Here is a 16,233-nt window from a genome sequence, read left to right as displayed (position 1 = left end):
AATTCTATGTGAATCTTACATACTTCTATATGAATCTTACATAGTTCTATATGAATCTTCATTTAGGGAATGAATCTTACATACTTCTATATGAATCTTCATTTAGGGAATGAATCTTACATACTTCTATATGAATCTTCATCTAGTGAATGAATCTTACATAATTCTATATGAATCTTCATTTAGTAAATGAATCTTACATAATTCTATATGAATCTTCATTTAGGGAATGAATCTTACATAATTCTACATGAAGATTCATTTAGTGAATGAATCTTACATAATTATGCTCATTTAAAAGGAGGAACTAAATTTTTAACAGTTTCCGAAATAAAAACAGTTGACTACAAAAAACATAACGAAAATCTTGGCAATGTCTGTGCTCTCAAGATACTCGTTGTAGTTTTATACTAAACACTGCATAAAAATTGTACATCAATGATATAAACATCGATTTTCTCTGCATGTCTTTTCCTCATTTTCTTAATTTGATTAATAGCAGGAAAACAAAACTTTTGTTGTAAGTGGCTTGTTACGGAATAATGTTAATTATATTTAACAAATTGTTTTCACAAAATGATAAACAAATGAAATTTGAAAATCACTCGGATTACTCAAAGTTATCGCTCTAAAGTGTATTAACGTTAACACAGACAAAGTGCTTGAAATCGTGGACAAGCAGATCTACAACACCCACCATCATGTCAACATTACACCTCTAAAATTAAATTGTTTCATGAACATAACTATAAGATAAGTGATACCTAGTACGCATGAGCAGTTACCAGTGTATAGTATAAACTAGAAAAAAAATTGTAGCTGTGGTGGAATTTAAGCCTAAAGAAACAAGACCAATGATACTTAAGAAGTAAGCCTTTGTATTCTTCTGGGTCTGTCGTTATGATACTTAAGAAGTAAGCCTTTGTATTCTTCTGGGTCTGTTATTTTGGGCATTTTCGTTTAGATAATATTAAACACGTTGAAAATAAATTAGAAATCTCATGGAAACCACCTTCCCTTGTTTCCGCTGTCTCTTCACCACCCTCCAAAAAGCCCAAGGAGGAGGTTATTTGCGCCACCTACTGCACGCAAGAAACACTATTTCCCATCTACATACTTATCCCACCAAACGTTTGGCAAAACAGGCCCACAACAGCCGACAGGACAGGGCAATGAACGACAGACAGTCTAAGACTATGGTCCTCAATCTACTCATTCGTGAGCTGAAAGCGCGTGTTATTAAAGTGTATATTAGTGTAGGAATTGTTTATGCTTTACAGCTACGATACCTATTATAGTTATAGTGTGGGAAAGTCAGGAGAAGAAAAAAAAAAGCGCCAGGTCACAATGCACGTGTGCTTGTCAAGGTCACCTTACCCTCTCCCTAACATGGCGACAGTTAAAGTGCCTAAATGTGTAATTCTAATGGACAATTTAGCAGAAAATAAAAACTGACTGACGTCGTAACGAAACAAGTTGTGCCCACAGCAATGCAGTTTTAAAACGGATGATATTTCTAGTTTGTCCATCGCTTAAGAACACTTGTAAACTAACTACAACAGAACGTCTCATTGTCGGAACAAGATCTGAAGTATTTGGTTATGAAGACCCGTTTTATAAAATGTACCAACATTGCAAGACTTCGAGTTAACCCAAATAATACGTTGCTCGTCTTTACCAAGCAGTTTCCAAGTGATCCCGTGTTTTAACACGTGACTAGAAGCATTTAAGATATTGAGTTACGTAATACCTATAGTGGAGAAAACAATTTCCATTGAAATCTTAAGATCATTTTCGCATATCCGTCTTACGGATGAAATAAAGTTTACACGTTTGAAAATATTTTTCATTTCGTGATGACGTATCTCGAAAATATCCGGGTCGAATTAAATGCTTCGAAGTTAAGTCGATTTAACAGAATTCAAGGACACCGTAACCAGTAACGCAAGAAAAAAAAAACTCATCAATAAACTATTATTTACGTTTTCTTAATATTTGAGTCTATTGCAAATATAAACAGCTTGAAAGTTTCAGAAACTCATCGCATGCTACGAATTTTGAGTGAAGAGAGTTTGTTTGTTTGTTTGTAATTAAGCACAATGTTACACATCTGTGATCTGCCCACCACGGGTATCGAAACCCGGATTCTAGCATTGTAATTCCGCAGACATACCGCTGTGCCACTGGGGGCAAGAGCGAAGAGAGAGTAATTACTATTCTGTATGTGTCTGTATGTATGTGCTCATGCTTTTATGTATACGTCGGGCCCGGCATGGCCAGGTGGTTAGGGTGCTCGACTCACAATCTGAGGTCGCGGGTTCGAATCCGCATCCCACCAAACATGTTCGCCCTTTCGGCCGAGGGAGCGTTATAATGTGACGGTCAATCCCACTATTCGTTGGTAAAAGAGTAGCCCAAGAGTTGGCGGTGGGTGGTGATGACTAGCTGCCTTCCCTCTAGTCTTTCGCAGCTAAATTAGGGACGGCTAGTGCAGATAGCCCTCGTGTAGCTCTGCGCAAAATTCAAAAAACAAACAAATGTTTATACGTCTGTTTTTGTACTCATGCCCTTCTGTTTCTATGTTTACTTGAGTATATTCTCTACCCTAGTGTTTGTGTGTCTGTGCACTCTTAACCCTCTGTTTGTAGTTTGTCTGAGAACATACTCATGCCCAGATATTTGTATTCTGTCTGAATGTATGCTCCTGCCCTACTGTTTGTACATCTGTTTAGTATATATCGATGTCCTAGTGTTTATTTGTCTGTCTGAGAATATGGTCATGCCCAAATGTTTGTATGTCTATCTGAACAAACACTCGTGCCCTTCTTTTTGTATGTGTGTTTGAGTATATATATGTTCATGCCCTAATGTTTGTATATCTATCTGAACAAACACTCGCGCCCTTCTTTTTTTTATGTGTTTGAGTATATGTTCATGTCCTAGTGTTTGTATATTTGTCTGACAATATACTCATGGCCTTCTTTTTTGTATTTATTCTCAGCAACGAAATTACAAACTATAAATTTAACAGATAATAGTAGAGCCCACAAAAATGAAGAAATATGTCATGATAAAATGACATTTTAGCAGGGTAACATCAGTTGACTGTTAATTATAATGGCACCATATAATTAATTATTCGATTTGTTCACTGATCATGACAAAATGACATTTTGCAGGGTAACATCAGTTGACTGTTAATTATAATGGCACCATATAATTAATTATTCGATTTGTTCACTGATCATGACAAAATGACATTTTGCAGGGTAACATCAGTTGACTGTTAATTATAATGGCACCATATAATTAATTATTCGAGTTGTTCACTGACTTAGATTCGATGATATTCTTTTCGTATATTTGGTAAAATCTTTTGTTCCATTTAAGTTAGTAACAGCATCTGGATGCTACACAGACCAAATTTTCTTTTCTTTTTACGGATTAATTATCCACATGGTTTTCGAATAAAGGGGTCAAGTATTCTGTACCTTAGGACAGACAGTCTATCGACAATTGAGCTGCAACGAACGAGCATACTAAACGTAACTCTATTTCAGAATCACCTGATAATAGAAATCAAGTATACTTCGTGGAATGTTATTTTTATCGATAATTACATGAAGTTTTAGGTTAGATAAGCCAAAACAGCAATCTAGGATCATTTGATGGCCCGAATTACGAAGTCCAAATTAATATAATATGCTACTCTAGTTTTATCTATTTACACAGCAGGATAAAATACCCGCACTCCGCTGCGATGTTCAGAGGGCCTTCTCATAGCCCACAGAGGCTCCAGTGTACTTATCAAGCTCCTCCGCTATTCTAACTACATCTGTAGCTACCCTTAGGGTGTCCGTACATGAAAAACACCCTGTCAGGACACTCGCCCTTTTGGTGCCAGCGCACGTGTGCCAAGTTTGGTCCCGCTAGCTTTTGAATAGAGATATGAACACAGTCTCCAATATGGCGGGGGGAGGAGGGGGGGGAGCACAAAATCTGATACTAGATTAAGGCTTAGCGAGCCTGAACACCTACTTCTAGACCACCATCATACCTGAATGACCTTTGTAGCAAGCTTAACTCCCCTTGGTACTCCTTTGTAAGGGGACTATAGCTACTTTATAGGGGGAAGTCAGTACCCAAAAAGAAAACCGTTATATCACTCGCTTTTGGTACCTTAGCACGTGTGCCAAGTTGAGTCCCACTAGCTTGTGAATGAAGATATGAACACAGTTTCAAACTTGGCTCTTTGGGATCCCTAGAGGGCCGCGAACACAAATTCCGATACCACATTCGAGTTCAGCTATTTTTAATATATATTTCTAGACACTATCAGACATGGGTGACCTTTTGGTCGCGTTTCAACCCCTCCTTGATAGGAGGCTATGTCGTGTAGATAAGGAACCCCCACGCCATCTCGAGTCCACCTGCTGAGTATGATCCTGCGAGTGTGGAAAGAATTCACGGACAAACAAACAACTAAAGTTTTGTTCTGTTTTAGAGCAAAGCCACATTTGGCTATCTGCTGTATCTATCGCGGGAAATCGAACCCCGGATTGTAAACTTACCGCAGTCCCATCGGGGGACCACACAATATAAATTAGTATGAAATGTCTTTTTTTTTTCTAAGTTGTGCCACAAATAAATTGATATGATTAATTACAATTTTTACACAGTACATAGAATGTTCTATTTTTCCAACCTAAATATGTAGTACACAAATAGGAGCATCACAGTAAATTCATACTGTTGATTGTTTGGTTGGTTGGTTGTTGTTAAGCGCAAATCTACACAATGGGCTACCTGTGCTCTGCCCACGACGGGTATCGAAAACCGATTTTCAACGTCGTAAACCTGCAGACGTACCGCTGAACCAGTAGGGATTTTTATTGATAACCAGCCTCGCAACCTACTATTGTTTTATAAAATAAAAGCACCATCATATAACGGGATCTAGCTGTAGTCGGGGCAACATTCATTGTGGTAGAATGCTTCTCCATTTCTCCCTTTAGGCAACGTTTAGGTTCGTGTCTTTACGGTTGTGTTTAAGATTGATGTAACACTGTGACTATACATTTATCTTCTGTATTCAACTTAACTTTGATTGCTTTATATGTAGAATGAGTCACATAATTTGAAATACGTCTTCAAGCTTCCTTTTCTTTGGCCTTACTAAATCAAAAATTACTGTCAAATAAAATGTTAATCACTCTTTCCGACTCATAATCCTCCCAAGTTACTATGTTCTCCTGAGAAGTTTAAGGCAGTGGTTCTCAACATTTTCAACTTTGTTAAGGTAATGGTTCTCAACATTTTCAGCTTTGTTAAGTTAATGGTTCTCAACATTTTTAACTTTGTTAAAGCAGTGGTTTCAACATTTTCAGCTTTGTTAAGTTAATGGTTCTCAACATTTTAAACTCTGTTAAGGCAGTGGTCCTCAACATTTTCAGCTCTGTTAAGGCAGTGGTCCTCAACATTTTCAGCTCTGTTAAGGCAGTGGTTCTCAATATTTTCAGCTTTGTTACGGCAGTGGTTCTCAACATTTTCAGCTTTTTTAAGGCAGAAGTTCTCAATATTTTCAGCTTTGTTACGGCAGTGGTTCTCAACATTTTCAGCTTTTTTAAGGCAGCAGTTCTCACCATTTTCAACTTTGTTAAGGCAGTGGTTCTCAACATTTTCAGCTCTGTGAACCCTTTTGATTTGAGCGAAGTTCTCGAGGAGTAATGTTTTTGTTTTCAGAATGTGTCGAAATGTACTCAATAGAGATCTGTTGCTTACACCAAAGACTAAATATTTATCGTTTCAATTACATATAAGAATTATTATGCTCACAAGGTCCCTTCCAAATCTCTTTGCTGACCTCCGGTAGAAAACCTCAGGCCGATAACGTATGAAACGGAAGTCAATTGAGGTGGAGGGGATAATAGTCCCTACTTTATTAAATAAACATTTACTCAGCATTTATTTATTATTTTATAACTAAATTTACTAGCCAACCAACACACCGAGGTCTCGTAAGCTTGTGGTTGTAGTTGAAGATCCAGGATATTACATTCAAACCAAAAGTAAATAATTTATTACGCCTTCAAATTATTCCTTTCAATTTTGATCTACATTATAGAAATACTTTTTGAGGGATTATTGCAACAAATATAAACGTATGGTTTAACTTTCATTCGAATATGTAGTGAATTGTATATATAAAGAGGGAGATACACATTTAAATGTGTATTATAAGTTGTCTATGATGATGTAAGAAGAAGAAATTATATCACACAACACTGCACAGTTTTAAGACAGTTCCAGTAATACGGAATAAACCTTTAAAAATGCCGAGAAGGGGGCATAACACAGTAGTGGATGAAGTCTTGTTTGGTTGTTGTAAAGCACAAAGCTACACAATGGGATATCCGAGCTCTACCCACTACGAATATCGAAACCCTATTTTTAGCGTTATAAACTCACTGGCTTACCGCTGAGTCACCGGAGAGCAATCGATGAAGAACTCCCTAAATAAGAAATGAGAAAACAGAAGAAGTGGGAAAAGATTAATTTCATTGAACAGCTATATTCGTTCCTTGTTTATTTTGTCGAAAAATTGTCCCAAAAACCCAACAATCAAACAAGTAACTGATCGAAAGTTGGATAAAGGTTTACTATGTGAATGTATTTATTTACTTTGTAAACATTTTTGCCTCCTTGAGGTTCGTCAGCAGTGTTGAAAGAGTGAAATGTTACATTCATAATTATATTTACCACTCGCCGTACTTACGTAATGTCTCATTTCAACAAATCTTCAGAGTGTAAAGCTCAAATGTAACGAATCACCACGTGCATTATCAAGGTCGATTGATAAGTAATAAGTTGAATTTGGCATTCGCACTCCCTAGTTTACCGTCTAATTAAAAATTCCTGTTTAAAAGACTTTAGCGATTTGTTGACTGAACGTGTCGTGTTTACTAATCCAATGACAATTTTTGTCTATTGTTTATACGGTGAAAATGTGCTCTATTTCTCATTTGTCTGAGAATTTTAAGATTTTTGTTATTACTCCACTGGATGTAAATAGTGGTGTATTATCAACTAAATAGACATATTCTACTTGGAAATATATGGTTACACGAGTTGCTAAAAAATATGTGTTAAACAAGGTACATTCTCTGTCAATCCAAAAATACCCAGTAATATTCCATTTTCAAACTGTGCTCTTTGTCATTACCATCTTTACCAATCACGTGCAAATAAAACACAAAACGTCAGTTTATTGTCTGGTACAAGTACTCTATTCTTGGGAAACTGACTTTATAGTTATTATGATTTGGGTTTACGTTTAATTAATTTTATTATGAATATGTTTTTGCGCAATCGGTAAAACAGAAAGGAAATATTCATGTATATACACCTACCGTACTTCCTTTAGCTTTTTTTTTTTTCAAATAATAACGAAGCATGCAAACATGGCTACGCCTAGTCCAATAGTAAATAATCAATGTCTTCAATTATCGAAAGACATTCAACCTTATCTTTATCTGGGCTTAAGAACTGGAATCCCAGTTCAATTAAAACTGGGTGTTGAAGATCTGAAGTAAGAATTGTTGGACAAACCCAAATTAACGTGATGTGATGACGAAAGCGCTCCAAAAAATCATTGCACGGTTTCCTGATGCTGATGATATACATCATCTCTCTAAATATATAATTCCTTTTTCTTCTTCTTCTCGAAGTTAATAATACTTTGAAACAACTGTATTCTTCGTAAGAGGTATCTTTCCATCAACTAAGTTGAAAATATGTTGAGGTTTAGAGCTCTCCACCATTTCATATTTGGCAGGAAAGAGTTTCTGTCTGCGATATATTTATAGAAAACAATTCTGAAAACATTTAGAAGCAGACAACGAGCCTTCGCCACTGATGTTGTTAAATAAATTATATGGCAGCGCGAAATGTTGTCTGAGAACTAGTTCGTTGTAGTTTTCAGAAAAATGAAACTCAGCTTGACTTTGAAAGTTGCAAGTAGTTTTAAAAACGATTTTCCCCCAATAATTTCCATATGGTGTTTTAATGAATTTCGAAGTTATGTAAAGCAATACAAGAAGCGGAGCAGTGTTTAATATTTTTACTTTTCAAGCAATCTTAATTTTAAATTTACAGAGAAGTTAGTTTATTTACCTTGAGGGGTTCTGGTTTATATTTTTAACATTATGCTATACAACCTACCACAAAAAAAAATTAGCGTCACCAGCACGTATGTGTCACATAAATTATCAGACAGTACACAATATTATGCCCCCCAGTGGCACAGCGGTATGTCTGCGGACTTACTACGCTAGAAACCGGGTTTCGATACCCGTGGTGGGAAGAGCACAGACAGCCCTTGTGTAGCTTTGTGCATAATTAAAAACAAACAAACAAACACAATATTATTGATTTATTATCCGAAGAAGTGAAATCAGACAGGGTTCAAACCCGCGATTATTGTAATTAGGTAGATGTCTTGGCCAATTGCACCTCTCAGTTTCATTGTTTTGTAGTTGTTTGTGAAAATTGAGTTTTGGATAATTCGAGGTAAGTAAATTTAGATAGTTACAGCATCTAATCCATTAGAAGAGTCACAGGTTCGAACCCCGTCCGATTTAAATTTTCACTTCTTCAGAAAAATTCGAATTTCACAAGACAGCATGCCACCCTTGACATGAAACTGAGTATTTGCTTGTTTAATACTTTGAGTCATATTTACTCGTGCAAAAAACAAATAAATCGTGAAAATGGGATTGTAATGAATGGATTTGACAAATTCCTTAATTTCGATAGAAACGCGTGTACGCAATAATTGATACATTCTTCATCAGTTATATAAGTTTAAACAATGCGGAGATACAAACCCAAAATGTTTCCTAACATTTATATTACGGGCTGTAATTGTTCTAGAATACTTCATAGAAGTACCGATAGCTACAGATAAACATAATGGTGAAGACACAGGTTACAAACTGCTTTATTTTTATCGTTCGTTTTGCACACTTTCAAAAGTTCAAACTACTTCGAAAACAAAATCCAATCATCATTAAATAGCAAGAGCTATAATTCCATACAACCCATTCACCACAAGCAGAGACACATCTGCTCAATAGTTAATAACTTGAAATGATTAATGAAGATTTGCTGGATCTTCCAAACATTAAATAAGGAAATCAGACGGAAAGTATAGCGCATGCGCAAAGGTCGATTGTTGAACCTGACTATTATTAACATAATTTGGGCAGTTTTTATTTACGAGCGATTAAACGCGCTCTGCAAAGTTCGAAAAAATTATTTCCTTTTGTGTGTGTGTGTGTGTGTGAATACTCAGATAAACTAATTCGAGGATAGCCATGGAAGTATAATTTTCAATAGGGAGTATTTTACAAGATTCCAAATACAGAAAACAAGTGTTAGAAGATACTTATAAGCTGATCCATATTTATATATTCATAAAGACAACATATACTCTATATGGTTTAGAAATATTCAATTTTTTTTTCTGGATCCATAGGTAATTAGGTTATTGGATATATCGGTAAATATAAGATTGTAGCGCGACTTTGTTGTACAGGTAAATGAGCTCAGACATAGATATGTAGGTAAACAGGTTCGGGTAAACACATTTAAATAGGTTATCTACTAGAGGCAGCAAGGGATATCCCTCAGGCATAGCGTGTTCACTCACAAGAACCACATTTTGTAACAACACTCTTTACGCAGGAGTGGGCCTCATTAGTTTTATTATTTTTAATTTTTATTATTATCATACTTTTATTATAGTTTACTTATTTCGTTGTTGTTTACGCACAAAACTACATGTGTGTTGTCAACTGTAGGTATCGAAATTCAATTTTTAGCGTTATAAGACCCTTAATTTATCACTGAACCAGCCACCAGGGGTACCTTTTATCACAGATATTATTTTGCATTGTTACCTAAATATGTGTATTAAAGACTAATCTAAGTTGCCTAAACTGGTCAATCTCGTGAGATATTATTGGGTTTATGACCGAAAGTATCGTTAACTGCGAGAGTACTCAACTGATGAAACAATGCATTCTAATCACTCTAAGTAAGAACGTAACAAAAGCGTATTTAATAAGCTATACAGATTATCATGTTCATTTTTAATTCCGCTCTAAGTAGGTAGCTTCCTCTGTTGGAATTTAATATTAATTAAGGTCAAATAAACATCAAACTTTGAGCAAACTTTTCAATCATGCACAGCTCTCTCCAATTCCTTTGTGAGTTTCAGTTATAAAGAAATTGGAGCTCCTTTTTTTATTCTTCTTGTTCATCTGCTAGATTTCCGAACATAATTCTTTAAAATGTTGCAGAAACACAGATTACTGGTTTCAGTAAAGTTAAAAGGCAATTCATTCTACAGTTGTCTTACATACCGCCAGAGAGAGCACTGAAATGAAATGACTTGTTATAACTTCATCACATTGCCTCTCGTACTTCGACCATCTTATCTCATGTTTAAAGAACTTTTAATTATTTTATAGAGAAGTTACTTCTCCGCTTTGAAATACGACAGGCGTGTCAGTTAAAACTTGTTTATCGTGTCCTCAACTCTTATAATTAATGTACAAACACTTCTGTTTCGGAAACGCAAATACTGTACGGCCACATAATCTCGCTGTCCTTCAATGGCAAAGTTCAGTCTGTGGAGAAAGAAAACAAACCCAGATAAGGCTTTGCAGTGTGTATGTGTATACAAAAAAAAGGCCCCTGGGATCTCAGTGAGTGAATAAGAAAACAGGACTGTGTGATAGCCTTCCAGTACAATCGTAAGTGGTCATAAAAAACAAAAAAGGCTTTCAGCTTCTATCGCCGACTGGTGGTAGTTAATGAAACTTTCCCCAAGGGGAAAAGTCTGAGGTCGGCGGAAGTCTGTCATGACCTCACTGTTTACAGACAGGTCAGATTCAACGATACTAAATATACGAAGGCTTGAAGATATAGTTTACACGATTTTTCTGTCTTCTAAGTAATACTGTAAAGGGTGTTAAATCAAAAAACTGTGTTGCGTCTAAAGAATGGGGCAAATTGGCAATCTGTCTATCGTCACGGTTTTTCTTTTAAATAAAGCATGATGTACTTATCATACGTCTTGTTTATAATCATTGGGACGTTTAAAAGGACGAAAACAACGTAAACACGTAACAATAACGCTAGCTAAAACGCTTGCCATTAATTAATGGATGTGTTTCCAAATTTCAAACGTTGCTAGTGAGTCAGACTGTCATATCGTAAAATTGTGGTCAATTTTCTATCATCCATTATGTATTTATAGATATATTTATAAATCTAACTATCTTCTTATCGTGTTAGACACTAAGTCAGACATTGTTTGAACGTGAATTCGGTAAATTGTCCCTAAAAGGTTTTAATCGTTGTGGTTTTATTATTTTTTTTCTCTGTAATGTACTCATAATTCTCTGGAACGTTGCTACCAAAGAGCTATTAACTGTTGAACAACAAACCTTATTAACCTAGTAAACCAGCGCCACCTATTTCAACAAAATTCTCTTCACGAAATATCGTCGTTTGTTGGGCACTTTAACTTCAGATTTAAACCTCGATTTGTTTACTACTAAATCGGCTTGACCTTCAGCCTAACCTTGACCTGACTTTGCAATAAAGAAAGAAAGAAAATAAAAAAAGCGAATTGAAAAAACAAAAACAAAACAGTCGCTGAGAAAAGCGTTAAGACATATCATAACAACCTAATATCCAACTGTACAATGAGGTTTGCAAGCCAGTAAATACTTGATGAGATGTTAGAATGAAACCTTAATTTTTCCAAACAAAATCTTAATTCATTGGAGAAAAGAGATCAAAGGACGCAACACTAAGTGAATCCGAAGTCATAAAATCCAAGAAAAATAGCACTATAAGTGGTCACCTTGACCTAGAAACAACCTTCGAGTGCAATCATTGGTAGAACTAATTAGCATAGAAAACTTTCTTATCAGAAACTATCAAGTGGAACAGTTATGCGTTTAAATCACAAACTTACCGACTTCTTTCGTGGCCTAACCTTGAACCTTTGTTCCAGAAAAAAAATTACGGTGACATTTATTCTTAGAATTCCGAATGCAGGATTATAAACATTTCTCCATTCCAAATTATAGGCGGAGTGTCTTCGTGATACGGATTATTCTCGTCAACAGTGCTCAAAATGACTGCGAACTTCATTGGATTGAAATGTTTATGAGAAAGGAAATGTTTTAATTGACTGATATCTCCTGTTTAGTTCGCTGCGAATTTGGTATAACTTGATTTTCAACCTGAACGACACCTTATTCGACATACGGTCTAAACGGACTAGTCAAAGTTCCTGAGGCTTAGGTATAGCCATCGGTAATTTAGAACTACTGACCAGAAGGTGAATAGCCAGTCAGCAGTACCCTCCGCCTACGTGACAACTTTTAACTAAATAACGAGAGTGATTACCACAGTTATGACGTCCCCACTGTTGAAAATACGGAGCATGTTTAGCCGAACTTTGTACCTTCAGGTCTGTAGCCCAGCATGTTAACTATCTTAGAAGAATAGTATATTTCAATCTTAGTAATACATTAAACATATCAACCGCCTGTCGACTTTCTTTTCAACTCTATTTTTAACGTACGTAGATAGATACAGAGCTATTCAATCTCAAAAGTAATACTTACCACACTTGGTTAAGCAATGCAAGTGATACTTCTCAAAATCATTCATCGTAAGCAGCGCCTAAAAGTCTCCTTTGTCAGTAAAGATTTTCACTTAGTGTAAAGATACATTACTCTTGCTATATAGTGACGAATGAATTCCTCCAAACCATCATTATTGACTATTCTCTAAACTGTTGAACAGCAAAGTATCTAGTAGTCGTTAAGCGGTATTGTTGGCTAGAAACCTATGTATCTATTCTTAAATGCGACATCTAATTGTTCAACTTAAGTAGTAAATTATACGCTAAGCTCATTTGCCTGTGCTGTCTGTGGATAAGCAGACTAAGGTGGGTGTGACGTCACGTTTTTCTCCATTTCAATTATTTTAAGACCTTAACTAAGGTCAGTCTACGTATAATAGGGAGTCTGCTTGTCCTCAGACGGAAGTCACAACTCGATCATTCGTGCTATGTAATCTATTATTTAACATCGTCCGACAGTTAAAAAGTGATACATGCACTATGGACATGTATAAAAGTGTCTACTGTACGACGGACCCCATGGTTTAGCTATAGTTAACTGTTGAGTTTGTTTGTGGATTTTGCGCAAAAGCTACATGAGAGCTATCCGTGTCTAAATTAGAAGTGATACACTAGAGGGAAAGCAGCTAGTCAACACCACCCACCGTCAGCTCTTCGGCTAAGCTAATTGAATAGTGGAAAGGGCTGAGAGGGCGAACATGTTCGATGATGGGATTCGAACCAGCGACACGCTGATTGCGAGTCGAGCGCTCTAATCACCAGGCCGATATACTTAATAAAACTGGTTTTGTGCAAAACATTGTTACACGGTCTTTACTGTCAGACGAATGGCGTTTGCTCGAAACGTCGGGGAAAATAAACTAGAAAAATCTTTCATTTAGACGTGTCAATTTATTTTTATTATCATGTACATAATAGCTCACTGTTGCTTCAGCTGCAGTATTTATTAAGTTAACAGGGCAACACCACATATTCTTTCTAAGCTAAGCCAGCTTGGTTTGAATTTCGCGCAAAGCTACACGAGGACTGTGTGCGCTAGCCGTCCTTAATTTAGCAGTGATAGATTAGAGGAAAGGCAACTAGTCAACACCACCCACCGCCACTTTTTGGGCTACTTTTAACCAATGAATAGTGGGATTGACCGTCAAATTATAGCACCCCTACGGCTGAAAGTATGTACGAGTATGTTCGATGAGGGAGTATTCGAACCCGAGACCCGCAGATTTCGAGTCAAGCGCCCTAACCACTTGGCCATACCATACCTTGAGCTAAGCCAAACACATACAGGGTGGAATATGTTATAAGAAAATGATTCTGAAATGTGGAAACAACCACAGCCCATATAAAGTAGCAGTGGAATTAAATGTATCAGAACTACAGTTTGATTTTTATGTTTATATTTTTTGCTTTTGAAAGATACCCACTTAACTTACAAACAATACGAAGTTTTGAAATAGCTGTTTGTGGGATAATATACTTATTTCTGTACAATGTTTCGTCTCCTACAGTAAGAAATGATCAAGTACACTGTTAGAGAAGAAATGCTGTATAGAATATAAATCCAATATCCCACAAAAAAATTATAATTTTTGACATTGTTTGACGTTTTCCAGATAATGTGATCCCACCGTAAATGGATCGTTTATATCAGCCCTTGTCAACGCAAAATATTGATCCACTCAAATCATAAGGATGTGTTCAGATCGGGGATCTAGATCTTCCAAAACGGAGATATTCCTTGTAATTCATGACATTCGAAAATAAAGGAATATGGTTCAACTTCGGGCACCAGGACTTTCCGGAATGAGATCAGCAACAAGTCGTACCTCAGCCATGGTAAGCAAATTGGGGCATTTTGCATCAGGTTAGAATCCATGAACACAAAGATCAGTGGTAAAAACCGTCCATATGCCCCAGGCAACAATACGCAAGATCATCAAGAGAGATCTCTGTCTGTAAATAAGACCAACAGGGTATGAGTTTATACAGATAAACCTCCCCTTCTCCTGTCGCATGCTTCAAGCAGCTGGAGAATGAAATGAGTATTCATGCTATTGCATATAAAGGAATTTGTAAAGTCCACAGGGAGGAGTGGTGTGCTTTGGACATGACAACTGTAAGACGGTGGGGGGGGGGGGGGCTTTGGCAATGGCAACTACGCTGTAGGGCTATTGTCTAAATACCCATTCGTCAGATAGTGAGTAACCGGATGTGATGACATTGACCATAACGTTTTAATAAGACGTTCTAAACCCTCTTGTAATTTTATCTGAATCAATTTTGTACCTTTATTTTACATGTGTTTCTTTATCATTCAGGGTGTTCCACAATTAGTTATACTTGTTACTAATATTAGGCCTATTATATTATTGATGCTACACTCTTTATCCAATCATCTTGGGTTTTTCATGAAGAGGAAGATCCCAGAGGCAACACACCGAAGAAATCACGTCCCATTTTCCCATAGGATCAGACATCTGGGTAAACTCTGTATTTGAATGGTTAGCAGAATTAGCAATATATTTCATACTAAAATCTTTCGTTCAGGTATAAAGTGAAACAAAATTCTAAAACCTTAAAAATAAGACATTTCTAAATCACAGTTATTTCAAAGAAATGAATAGACAAACTGTGAGTATTTTAGCGAATATTCTCTCGGAAACTTTACTACTCCTTCTCATCCTCTCTCAGCCACTCATGAGCAGCCTTCAGTAGCCATGCGAGAAGACCTCTAGACAAACAAGTACCCACCAGAAGCAATTGTTTAACACTTTTACAATTTCCAGGAAAATATATCTTGGAAAGTACTAGAAATGATTATATCAAGACGGCAAAATACACATTTTTAACATAACATAAATCAAGTTTTTTACGTAATATCTAAGAGGAAAATTTGTGTTCAAGGTACGTTTAAAAGCAGAGTGACTTCCTTTAAAGTGAGCTTAGAAATTGGGGCATAACTTACACTGTTAATTTCTATTATATATATATATAATCAGCTAGAAAATAGATTAATATTTTTTAAGGTGGGATACGGTCTTAGAAAATCTCACCCAACATCATCATTTGTTCCTGTAACGAGTTACCATCGCCTATAGTTACACATGGCATTCGTAAACCACGCTTTCTATTTGGCTAGTCAACAGTTTAATGTACGCAATATGTACAATAAGCATAAATGCTTACATTTTTATCATACTGCTTTGTTAATTACGGGAATACGAAAGTTTACATTTTGACTTTAAGAAAACGTGATTCGGGGTAAAATAAAACGAACAAGGCTACCCTTCAACGTTTGTCATAAGAGTTCATCTTTAGATTCTTCATGAGCCGTTCCCCATCTCATGGCCCGGCATGGCCAGGTGGTTAGGGCGCTCGACTCGCAATCTGCGGGTCGCGGGTTCGAATCCCCGTCACACCAAACATGCTCGCCCTTGCAGCCGTGGGGGCGTTATAATGTGACGGTTAATCCCACTATTCGTTGGTAAAAGAGTAGACCAAGAGTT

The 16,233-nt window shown here is 36.4% G+C and overlaps 1 protein-coding gene across 3 annotated transcripts in view; it reads right to left on the bottom strand.

Annotated features, from left to right (window-relative positions):
- Positions 1-16,233, bottom strand: part of LOC106467456 (solute carrier organic anion transporter family member 3A1-like) — a 159,373-nt gene that overhangs the window by 85,529 nt on the left and 57,611 nt on the right. The window lies entirely within an intron of this gene.

Source organism: Limulus polyphemus, unplaced genomic scaffold (genome assembly GCF_000517525.1).
Source record: "Limulus polyphemus unplaced genomic scaffold, Limulus_polyphemus-2.1.2 Scaffold2620, whole genome shotgun sequence".
In the NCBI taxonomy this organism is placed as follows: domain Eukaryota; kingdom Metazoa; phylum Arthropoda; class Merostomata; order Xiphosura; family Limulidae; genus Limulus; species Limulus polyphemus.
The sequence above is the reverse complement of the archived record's forward strand: the minus strand, read 5'-3'. Positions and strand labels throughout refer to the sequence as shown.